General features: G+C 40.4%; 1 protein-coding gene across 5 annotated transcripts in view; it reads left to right on the top strand.

The window, feature by feature from the left end:
* Nucleotides 1-12,297, top strand: part of SLC20A2 (solute carrier family 20 member 2) — a 107,298-nt gene that overhangs the window by 39,848 nt on the left and 55,153 nt on the right. The window lies entirely within an intron of this gene.

Raw genomic sequence — 12,297 nt, 5'->3', positions numbered from 1 at the left:
CAGAGAACATTTTGAGTGACAGTGATGAGGGGTGATGGAAAGAGCAAGCCACCTAGCTAGTGTTTCCAAAGCCCTTCTCTTTGCAGTATCAAAGTGTATCTCACCAGTGTTTATTAAAAGTGACAGTATTTTAAGACAGTACCGGCTCCCTCAATTATTTCTGCCAAATGCTGCTAGGATGTTCTTGTGGCCTTAATCAGAAGGTTATTTGGGGTAACTCTTTAGTACTAGTGGCAGTTGATTTAAGAAAATCGTGAGCAAAAAGAGTTGGCCTCCCTTTTAGCTCGTTTTATGTGGTAACGCGTGAGAATAAGTCCTTTTGGTGGTTATTTAAAGGTGTCTCTTTGAAGTGTCTTCCTAAGTCTGGGCCTAAATGAGTAGAATCTGTCACCAGGTTTTCTTGGAGGTAGAGGTCTAGATTGAGACTGTATTGAAGCCACTCTCAATGGGACTGATACCTTGAGAAACCACAAGAAATCTGGTAGCATGCGTGTACTGCCATGTTTTGGCCTAGTCTTCCTTTCAGGACCTTCGTTACTCATAGAAGAGTATTTCCTGGAATACTTGGAACTAAGAAAGCTGGTTTTTCAAGTTTCCTTCTTACCATCTTTGACCCTTATAAGGAGTGCTCTCCTTGCCAGCCCCTTCTGTATTTCTTTACCATCTTGCCTCTCTCCTGTAGTTGTAAGGTAGGAAGAATCATGTCATTCCTCTCTGCACTGTTGGCTCCTCAGGAAAGTAAAGACACATCCCACATGGGTTTATTTTCATTTCTTCTGGGGAAGGAAGGAGAGAAAGAGATGTTGGGGAACAGTTTAACCCCAGTAAGTCACGCAGTGGACTAAGGGCTGCCGCCAGTGAGATCTGAGATCACCACATTGGATGTCCTCACCAGCAGGCAAGTCCCAGCCCTCCTCACTCGGGGTCAGCTCGGATGTGTGACATGCCACATGCGTATCAAGGTAGAAAAAAATACGTGGTTACAGTTTGATTGGTGGAATGCTTTGCGGGTTGAGTGGCTCAAAGCAAGAAAGAGAATAGCTTTTTAAAAGCGTTAAAACAGATAAAAATATTTCTAGACTATATTCTGAGATTCTGAGACTCTAGACCAAGTTAGAAAACGTAGAAAAACTCTCTGGTTGCTGTCAAGAGAAAGGGTGGCTTTAGGAAGAGAGAGGGGAGACTGGATCTCAGCTTAAAGATTTGGACCGAGTTTATTTTCTTCCCTTTTATTTTTTCATTTGTTCATTCATTTTTTGGTTTTGTTTGGTTTTGCCTTTAAAGATTAAAACTGGAAGTAGGAGGATATGAATGCTCTCAGCATAGTAAAGTGGTTAGGAGTTACAGATGAGCTTATCTATTATTATAAATGTTTTAAAAAGAAGTGATTGCTTAAGACTTGACTTGGAACTAAAGTGGCAGCTAGTGCAGGAAGAGAGAATGCTGGGATATTCTGTCACTTTCTGCCTCAGCCTGCTATGCAGACTTAGTCTTCCTGGGAACCTAGAGGGTAGGTTGTCTGGCCAAGCACCTTCTGTCAGACCTGATTTTTGCCATCTCTTCCTTTGTTTACTTTTTTTTTTTTTTTTTTAAAGATTTTCCTTGATCTTTAAATCACAGTGTCTTCAGGCTCTTTGAGACTTGTCAGTAAAAATTAAATGATCCGGAATTTTTATTTGAAAAAAAATGACTTAAAGCTTAATCCAGAAGAAACTTCTGATCAGGGATAAAAACTTGATATTGTCATATGAACTATTAAGTATTATAGTGATACATTTTTTAAAGTTTAGTTTTCATTTTATTGCATTCTGAGAGGAAATGACCCTCAATTGGCAATAGTATAATGAGAAAGTTTTTGTTTTATGTCTCCTCATTAAATATTAAGTAGTAAACTTCTAAGAACTCAAATGATCTAATTGGATCCAACTATGCAAGAGCAATACAGGTATAGAAGTATCTTTTTTTAAGGACAAATCATGGCCACTTCAACAAATACTATATATTGTAAAATTCACTTTTTCTGGTGACACTATAGTTCTGTGAGTTTTTACACAAACTCAGGGTTTTGTGAGCACCAGCACATACAGAGTAAATAATAATTAAAACGCCCCAGAGGTTACCTTTTTGCTGCCCCTTTGCATTCAGACCTTCCTGCCATCATTTGATGAAAGGTGAAATTCTAACTAGTTAAGGGAGTTTATGCACAGCCTTTGACCAGTTAAGTGGCTTTGGGTGATTCTCAGGAAGCCAGACTAAAATGGGAAAACAAGGGAGAAAAAAATCTGAGCAGGGACATAAACAGCTATATACTGTGTGGAAAGTAGACTTCACAGATTTACATCAGGCAAATAAACAGATACCAGGAACAAAACCTCTGGGAGCTGGGAATATCAGTAACCAGAATATTCTACAAGATGTTACCTAAAATGTCCAGTTTTCAACGAAAATTATGAGACAACTAAAGAAACAGGAAATTGTGACAGCTACATAGGAGAAATAATAGAGTCTGCTTTTGAGGGGGCCCATTTATTGAATAAAGCAGACAAAAACTTTATTTTTAAAAAAGATTTTTTAATTTATTTATGTCAGAGAGTGAGAGAGAGAACACAAGCACGGGGAGTGGCAAGCAGAGCACACAGAACAGGCAAAGGGAGAAGCAGACTCCACGCTGAGCAAGGAGCCCAGTGATGTGGAACTCAATCCCAGGACCCTAGATCATGACCTGAGCCGAAGGCAGATGCTTAACTGACTGAGCCACCCAGGCATCCCAAAACAAAGACTTTAAAGCAGATATTATAAATATATTCAAAGATTTAAAGAAACCATTCTTAAAGAATTAAAGAAAGATACGGTGGCAGTGGATCATCAACTAGGGACTATTTTTAAAAGAGATAGAAATGATAAAGAGCCAAATGCAGATATGATACCAAAAACACAAGCAATAGAAGTGAAAATAGATAAAATGGAGCACATCAACATTAAAAGTTTCTGAACAACAAAGGACACAATCAGTAGAATAAAAAGGCAACCTTTGCAAGGGGAGAAAGTATTTTACAAATCATTTATCTAATAAGGGGTTAGTATCAGAATACATAAAGAACTCATACAACTCAACAGCCAAGAGCAACTCAATTTAAAAATAGGTAGAGGAAGTGTATAAACCTGGCGATTCACAGACCTGTACCCCTGGGGATAAAAATATATTATATGTTTATAAAAAATAAAAATAAATTTAAAAAAATGGGTAGAGGATTTGATAGACATTTCTCCAAAGAAGACATACAGATGGCCAACAAGCCCATGAAAAGATCCTAAACATCACTAATCATTATAGAAATGCAAATGAGAACCACTATGAGATATCACCTCATACCCATTAGAATGGCTGCTGTTAAAAAACAAAAGCAAAATAACAAGTGTCGGTGAGGATGTGAAGAAATTGAAGATTTATACCTTGTGGGAAATATAAAATGGTGTGGCTGCTATGCCAAACAGTATGGTAGTTTCTCAAAAAATTAAAAACAGAATTACCACATGACCCAGCAATTCCACTTCTGCATATGCACCCAAAAGAACTGAAAGCTGCAGAGACTTGGAGAGATATCTGTACACCCATTTAGTTTAATTTAATTTAATTTAATTACCTGTCTTTATTTTTAGGGAGGGAGAGAAAAAGGGGAGGGGCAAGAGAGAAAATGAGAGAGAATTTTAAACAGGATTTATGCCCAGCACAGAGCTCAACGTGGGTCTCAGTCTCACAACCCTGGGATCATGACCTGAGCCTAAATCAAGAGTTGGACACTTAACTGACTGAGACCACCCAGGCACCCCTGTATATCCATTTTAATAGTCTTATTCATAGTAGCCAAAAAGGGGAAGCAAACCAAATGTCCATCACTGGATGAGTAAACAAAATGTGGTATATCCATACAGTGGAATATTATTCAGTCTGTTAAAAGGAAGGAAATTTTGACACATGATACAGCATGGATGAACTTTGAAGACATTATGCCAAGTGAGAAAAGGCAGCCACAGAAGCACACTGATCTCACTCATGTGGATGTACCTAAAGTAGTCAAACTCATAGAGACAGAATTTAAACATGGAGGCGATGCTTGGGTGGCTCAGTTGGTTAAGCAACTGCCTTCAGCTAGGTCATGATCCTGGAATCCTAGGATCGAGTCCCACATCAGACTTCCCTGCTCAGCAGGGAGTCTGCTTCTCACTCTGACCTCCTTCTCATGTGCGCGCTCTCTCTCAAATAAATAAATAAATCTTTAAAAAAATTTTTTAACATGGAAATACTAAAATTGAAAACTATTAAAAAAATGAAAACTCTGGGGCACCTGGGTGGCTCAGGGGGTTAAAGCCTCTGCCTTCAGCTCAGGTCATGGTCCCAGGGTCTTGGGATTGAGCCCTGCATCAGGCTCTCTGCTCAGCAGGGAGCCTGCTTTCCCCCCACCCTCTCTCTGCCTGCCTCTCTGCCTACTTGTGATCTCTGTCAAATAAATAAATAAAATCTTTTAAAAAAAGAAAAGAAAACTCACTAGAGGGCTCAATAGTAGATTTAGGTTGTCAGAAGAAAGAATCCACGAACTTGAATAGAGAGCCATGGAGATAATGCAGTCTGAAGAATGGAAAGAATGACAAAAGAGCGTACAGAATCTCAGAAAAATATAGGTTACCATTAAGTGGACAAGAAGTAGAAGAGAGAAAGAAAGAGGCGGAAAAATATTCAAAGACGTAATGACTTACAACTTTCCCAATTTGATGAAAACCACTAAGCTACACATCCAAGATGCTTGACAGACTGTTGCTTGACTGATGAGGGTAAGCATGAAGAGATCCACACCCAGACATGGAGTCAAAATTTTGAAAGACAGAAAGATGCAGAAAGTAGCAAGAGAGAACTGACTCAGTTAGTTCCTGCAAGAAGAGTAACACCTGACTTCTCATGAAAAACAGTGGGGGCCAGATGGCTGCGAGAGGCCATGTTAAAGTGCTGACAAAGTCCGCCCTGCAAAACTGTCTTTCAAAAGCAAAGGCAAAATGAAAATATTTCCAAGTAAATGAAAACAGAATCCATTGCTACCAGATCTGCCTTACAAGAAATACTAAAGGAGGTTCACTAGGCTGAAAGAAAGTGACACTAGAGAGTAATTGAAATACGCATACACACACATGCGCGCACGCATGCACACACGCACACACGAGCTCCAATAGAGGCAACTAAGTGGGTCATGACCAAAGACCATATAGTTATGTACTTCTTCTTTCTTCTCATAACTGATTTCAAACACCAAGGAGCAGCTTATACCCAGTTGCTTTCTAGTGATTATAATACAGCTCTTCATGTTCACATCAAGGCGTCCTCCCAAGCTCCCAAGTTTTCTAAAGGGAAGACTGAGCCAAAGGAAGCCAGTGACTTGCCCAGGAAAGTTTATCTCAAGTCATTCATAAGGACATAAGTAGCAGGAGCACTCTCAGAATCAGGAGATAATATTCAAAGACATCTTAAAAACTTATCTCTCTGATATTTTTAAACTGCTATTTTCATCATTCTTTGAAGGTGATGTCAAGCAAATGCTTATGGTTTCTTAATTTAGTAAAAAGATTTCAATTTTGGTTGTCTCCGTGAGAGATATGGAAAATGTCCTAGATTTCCACCCGACTTCCTGACCAGATGAACGATTTTTTGAACTTACTGCCTTGTTTAGACTGTTTATACCACTAATTTGGGTGGAACTGAATCACGTTTGCAGACTTCCGATGAAGCGCTTTAGAGACCTGAACCAACTTTCCTACATTGCGAAGAGGGAAAGTCTCACTGAATCAACTTAATCATCTGCTCCCTCTTGCTTTTTCTGCTGCCTAAGAAGTATTGCTTAAGAAAGAAGCTTTGGAATGAGAACAAGAAGTATGCGGCTGTAAGTTGAGCATGGAAAATAGTTAAGATAATAATCTCCACCTATCAACTCTTCTATTTATATTAATGTTCTATTAATAGAAAGAATATGTCGTAGTATCAGGAATCAGTGTTTTTGTAAGTATCATTCATAGTTCTGTTGAGCTTCTACTGTAATCATACCAAAACTAGCAAATAAATCTGTAAGAACCATGATACTATTTACATATATAGTTCCATTTTAAACTGCGGCCGAAGAGAAGGTATTTCCCTAATATAGCTCTTGGAGTTTAGCCAAACAGTCCAACACTTCAGGGCACAGAACCGGAACAAGTGCTCCCAGGTTTGCCATGTGATCGAAGTGATGCTAAGTGATTTGCTCATGAAAACAAATCTATTTTTGGTTATGACTGAAGAAAAAAAATTATGTAGACTATCTGAGGGGAATCCATCTGTAGCATACACCAAAAGGGAAAAATGTTTAGAAGCCATTTCTCTCCTAGAGTGGGAATAAATTTATAGAGGGCAGCCATCCTTGTCCTGTGCTTTCAAGCGGTGTTGTATCTACAGCACTCCAGCAAGGTGGTCATAATCCTGAAAAAAAAAATTGTGCAGGTTAATTCCACGTTTCTAATGGTAGCGCATTGCAGTGTGCAGTAAGCCATTCGGTTAGAAATTTTTTCTTCTCCAAGTGCAGTCTTATTACAATGAAAGACTTTTTGCCATATCTCCACACTTGATAGAGAATGACCAGTATGTATTTCCTTATAGTCACTTTTTCATGAAATCATCAAATTATAAAATTGAAATAGAAGCAAGCAGCAGGGGCGCCTGGCTGGCTCAGTTGGTGGAGCAGGTGACTCTTGATCTTGGGATTGTAGGTCCAAGCCCCGTGTTGAGTATAGAGATTTCCTAAAAATAAAACCTTTAGGGGCATCTGGATGGATCAGTCAGTTAAGTGCCTGACTCTTGATTTCAGCTCAGGTTGTGATATCAGGTCCCGAGATCGAGCCCAGCATCAGGTTCCACACTCAGTGTAGAGTTTGCTTGTCCATCTCCCCCTGCCCCTCCCCCTCCAAATAAATAAACAAAATCTTTTTTTTTTTTAAGATTTTATTTATTTGACAGAGAGACACAGTGAGAGAGGGAGCAGAAGCGGAGCGAGTGGGAGAGGGAGAAGCAGGCTTCCTGCTGAGCAGAGAGCCCAATGCGGGGCTTAGTCCCAGAACCCTGGGATCATGACCTGAGCTGAAGGCAGATGCTTAATGATTGAGCTACCCAGGTGTCCCAATAAATAAAATCTTAAAAAAAATAAAATCTTCTGAAAAAAATATAAAACAGGAACACCTGGATGGCTCAGTCAGTTAAGCGTCTGCCTTCAGCTCAGGTCATGATCCTAGTCTTGGGATAGAGTCCCGTGTCTGGCTCTGTTCAGCAAGGAGCCTGCTTCTCCCTCTCCCTCTCCTGCCACTCTACCTACCTGTGCACTCTCTATCAAATAAACAAAATCTTTTATAAAATAATAAAAAATAAATAGAAACAACAAAGTTTCTGAAAATAATTGCTCATTTAGATTCCGTTTGAGCATCTCCTAGGAAATGGCACTTCTGTGACATGAGGCAGTCTTTCCGTTTTTAAAAAAAACTATTTTTCACTTAGGTTCTGTAGGGCCTTCTCCATCTTCTCTTTCTCTTCCTCAGGCCAAATTGTCATGATTTCTTTAACTTTATCTCCTTTTCATTATTTTTGCTGTTTCTTTCTTTATCCTTTTAAAAACATATTTACTTAATATATTCATACAATGCTTTCCCAGAGAGCAAAAGGCTACTGGAAGACATCTAAGTAACACATACGCTTTACAAGCCAAAAACAAATGTAACTGTCAGAATGACAAAAATGCAGGAGGGAGAGTGAATACAGCAGGAATGAGCCTGGAAAAGAATCAGGGTCCAGAGGGGCTGAACCCTCAAGGTCTGCAGTAGAAACTTTACACAGAAAATGAGTTTGTGGGGCGCCTGGGTGGCTCAGTGGGTTAAAGCCTCTGCCTTCGGCTCAGGTCATGATCCCAGGGTCCTGGGATCGAGCCCTGCATCGGGCTCTCTGCTCAGCAGGGAGTCTGCTTCCTCCCCTCTCTCTCCGCCTGCCTCTCTGCCTACTTGTGATCTCTGTCTGTCAAATAAAATGAGTAAAATCTTAAAAAAAAAAAAAGAATAAAGAAAATGAGTTTGTGCCATATTCTATACACTCATGAAAGCCATTGATTGCATTGTTCTAGAAAGGGTCAGGAATTTCCACCCCCTCTCCCCACAGCACAATCCTGTGGTTCACATTTGCAGGCTGCACTGCCCCTTCTTAGCCCTGTGGTCTCTGGTTGATACAGAATAATTGAGCTGGACGGGACTGGAAGATATCATCTGCTCTTGAAAATTTCCAAGGATCACGGTTCTGTGGCATTCTTTGTAACCCGTCCTCTTTTTCACCCTTTTCTCTTTCCCTGCTCTCTCTGCCTCTCCCTCCCCAAGGAATCTTAACTCCCCAAGTAGGAGCTAGTATCATCAGGAAGGCCAGCCAGGGGCACCCCTTACACTGTCCCTTTGCGTACCTCCCGAGCAGTCAGTGGGTATCACGTTTAGGGAATAGTCATCTCCTGTGTCTACTTTCAGTGACGGCAGTCACATCTTCAGAATGACCAGAATTGGACCAGACTACTTCTCAAGTCTTTTCAAACTCTAATGTTCTCTGATTCTCTAATTCTGTGAACCAAAGTAGGAATCAGAGACTAATCATAGGTTGTTTCTTGTAAGCATTAACTTCAAATACCGCTTCAGTCAGGCTTGCAGTGTACTTGGCAGGACATTTTTCTTGATTTCTGGGTAAAGTTTGGTTCTGACGGCCAGTCCTCAAGAGAAGCACAGAAAAGATGAAGGGAGAGTTCTAAAGGAGGACCAGGTGTGACTGGGGACGTGCTTTAGAATCCTGTAGATGGGACTATGGTAAAGGCTCGGAACCGTGCAGTGACCTTTCCACCCCGTGCTCAGATGCCAGAACTGTGGGGTGTTCTTGAAAGTGAAAAACAAAGATAAGATCAGTAAAAAAGTATAGAAGGTGTATTTACCTCTTGAGTTGTTAGGTCATAACTTGAAAGGAGAATTGTCTGCGAGGCCTGGGCTGAAAACAGACTCATGATAAATTCATTTTGTTTATTGCAAAAATGGAGCGTATGCTGGTGGTGCATTCCTAACTTATCAAAAAAAGTGTGCATTCCTCAGTAGTGTTTTGAAGGGTTTTTCTGACACTAAAAGTAGTAATTGCTCATCGTAGGAAGTTTGGGGTAATATTTAAAAAAAAAAAAAAAGTCAAGAACAGCTAGAGAGAGCCACTCTGAACCTTGGGTGTGTTTCTTTAAAGTCTCATTGCTGGTGTATTCTCAAGCATAGTTGAGATCATTTGGCACATACCATTTGTATGCTGATTTTTCCCTTTGCAGAGAATGTTCCAATGCCAATTATGTAACTTGAAAAATTCTTCAAGTTACATCATTTTATTTTATTTTATTTTTTATTTGAAAGAGGAGGAGAGCGTGAGAGTGTGAGAGAGATAGCATGAGCAGGGGGAGGGGTAGAGGAAGAAGCAGACTCCCACTGAGCAGGGAGCCAGATGTGGGGCTTGATCCCAGGACCCTGGGATCATGACCTGAGCCAAAGGCAGAGGCTTAACTGACTGAGCCACCCAGGCACCCCTCAAGTTACATCATTTTAGTTACTATATAATATTTCCTCTTTAGAAGTCATCAGTGCTTCCTTAGCTTTTCCTCCTATCTGGGGGATAGTTAAATGGTTTCCTTTTTTTCATGATTGTAATAAATGACATCTTTGTACATCAGTATTTGTTCACATTTCAGATTATTTGCTTATTTTATTGGACTTGTGAGGTTCATGTCATAAAGCCACCCATACTCTCTCTGCGTACTTCTTGTTCGTACTGGGACTGCCACGCATCTAACCCAGCCTGGTACCAATTCCCATACGAAAAATAAATGCTCCTGCTTAGAACTGTTTAAATCATTTCCAGCTGTACTTATGAGAGAGAACATTTCCGAACCCATTGTAGAGTCGGTATTGGAGTAGCCCAGCAAGGTGACACGTTTATTTATAGTTTGCTTATGCTTTAACTTATTTTAATTGACCTCCTTGAAGCCTTTGGTATATGAAGTGTCCGCAAATCCAGATTTAAACTGTTTTTCATCTGTGGGCCTCCATAGGGGTGATTTTCAGCTGAAGTATTTATATTTGCTGTAAACCTGAATGCTAATGAATGGGATTCCACCTTTTAGATCCTGAAGAAGCAAGGTTGGAGAGTTGGCTCCACAAGAATGCCCTGCTTTTCTTTCCCTGTGGAAATAATATGTGCCTGGTTGGAAGAGAGGTCTAATCTGTCCCCACAGCAGGCCTTCGCCTTTCATCTCTGGCCTCGAAAAAGAGTTGTGTCTGAGTCCCTTTCTGTGGAACTTTGAATTTGCACTTCCTCTCACTGATCTGTATTTGCTCTTTGCTTCTTGATGCCATTGTTTTAAACAAGGTGTGACACCTTGTCCCTGAGCCCTTGCTCGATTGGTCAAATGGGCTGCTTTTACTATGTTTGAGTAGAATGTTCCTTCTTCCATTCAATAAGAGAGTTAACTTTTCTTTCTCTCTCTCTTCCTTCCCATTTCTTTTCTCTTCTTTTCCTTTTAACTATTTAACCTATGGCAGCTGGGGGTGGGGGAAGGCAAAGCCAGCAATATAGGAAGGGAAACATATGAAGAATGAATATTTTATATATTTTTATGACCAGTATCATATGGGCTTTTTAACCTCAGCTTTACTGAGGTAGAATACTGAGGTAAAGAATTAATTGGCAAGGGTGCCTGGGTGGCTCAGTGGGTTAAGCCGCTGCCTTCGGCTCAGGTCATGATCTCAGGGTCCTGGGATCGAGTCCCGCATCAGGCTCTCTGCTCAGCAGGGAGTCTGCTTCCTACTCTCTCTCTCTCTGCCTGCCTCTCTGCCTACTTGTGATCTCTCTCTGTCAAATAAATAAATAAAATCTTAAAAAAAAAAAAGAATTAATTGGCAAATAAAACTGTAAGATATTTGAAGTGTACACCGTGATGATTCTGTACACATATACATTGTGAAAGGTTTCCTCCCATCTGTTTAAAGAATACATCCATCGCTTCACGTAGTTATATATGCCAGTGTTTTTATAGTCTGTTTTATTGAGGTATAATTTATATATAATAAAATTCACTAGTTGCAAGTGTACAGTTTCATGAATTTTGATACATGTGTCCAGTAGTGTAGCTACCACCATACTCAAGATATAGAATAAAAAGTTCCCTGTGTAGATACGTGTTTTCATTTCTCTTGGGTGACCATACCTCAGAATGGGACTGCTGACTTACGTGATGAGCATATGCTTTATAAGAAACTGCCATCCTGTTGTCCAAAGTGGCTTTACCATTTTGCATGGTATTTTTTTCTTAGCACCTTTTAGAAGTATCTTCATCTACTTCTTCAGCTCCATCCAACCCTCAAAACTGTTCCCGTGCCTTCCAATGTATGTCAGTCTTTAATCAAAGACAAGGCCAGAATTTGTACATCGAGGAGGAATAGGACTAGAGGGAGGTGCGGTGGGTATATCTGCATGACTGCTAGAGGTGGGGGGTGTAAGAGTGAGAAAGATCCTTCTAGAAGGTTTTTGGAGCTTCAAGTTGTTCTTCCTGTGTCTACAGTGATACTGATAACTTCAGGTGGCTTGAGGCTAACCACAACTACAAAACACTTAAGCATTTGTTAGGTTTGATCCTAACAATCATTCTACCAAGTACATGTGTTATTACTATCCCCCATTTTACAGATGATGAAATGGAATTCAGAAAGTGGATGTGTCTTTCCCAAGGTCACACTGCTAGTTAGTAACAAAGCCAGGAGTAGGCCTGGGTTTCCTGACCATGACCCCAGGGCTTTATCTGCTAATAATAGTAATAGTCACCATGTATTGATCCCTGGCATTGAGCTGGGGCCTTTACATGGCCACCATGTCTTGTGTCATTATTCCCATTTTCCAGATGAGTCATTTAAATGACTTTGCCCCCAGGTGTGTAGCTAGTAGCTAGCGGAACTGGAATGGACCCAGAACCTCAGATGGCAGCTCCTGAGCTCTTTCCCTTTCTTCATGCAGGAGAAACAAATGTTCCTTTTTTAACAGCAGAGAGAAAAGGAGAAGGGGAAGGTGAGGAGCATGAAGTGCTGGGGACGGCCACAGTGTTCGTAAACTGTCCTTGCCGTTTATTGCCAGTTTACTTTGGGTTTTAATCTGCAGCTTGTTCACTTTGAACGTCTTTAATGAAGATT

This window comes from Mustela nigripes, chromosome 18, assembly GCF_022355385.1.
Source record: "Mustela nigripes isolate SB6536 chromosome 18, MUSNIG.SB6536, whole genome shotgun sequence".
NCBI lineage: Eukaryota > Metazoa > Chordata > Mammalia > Carnivora > Mustelidae > Mustela > Mustela nigripes.
This window is presented reverse-complemented; position numbering and strand designations above follow the sequence as displayed.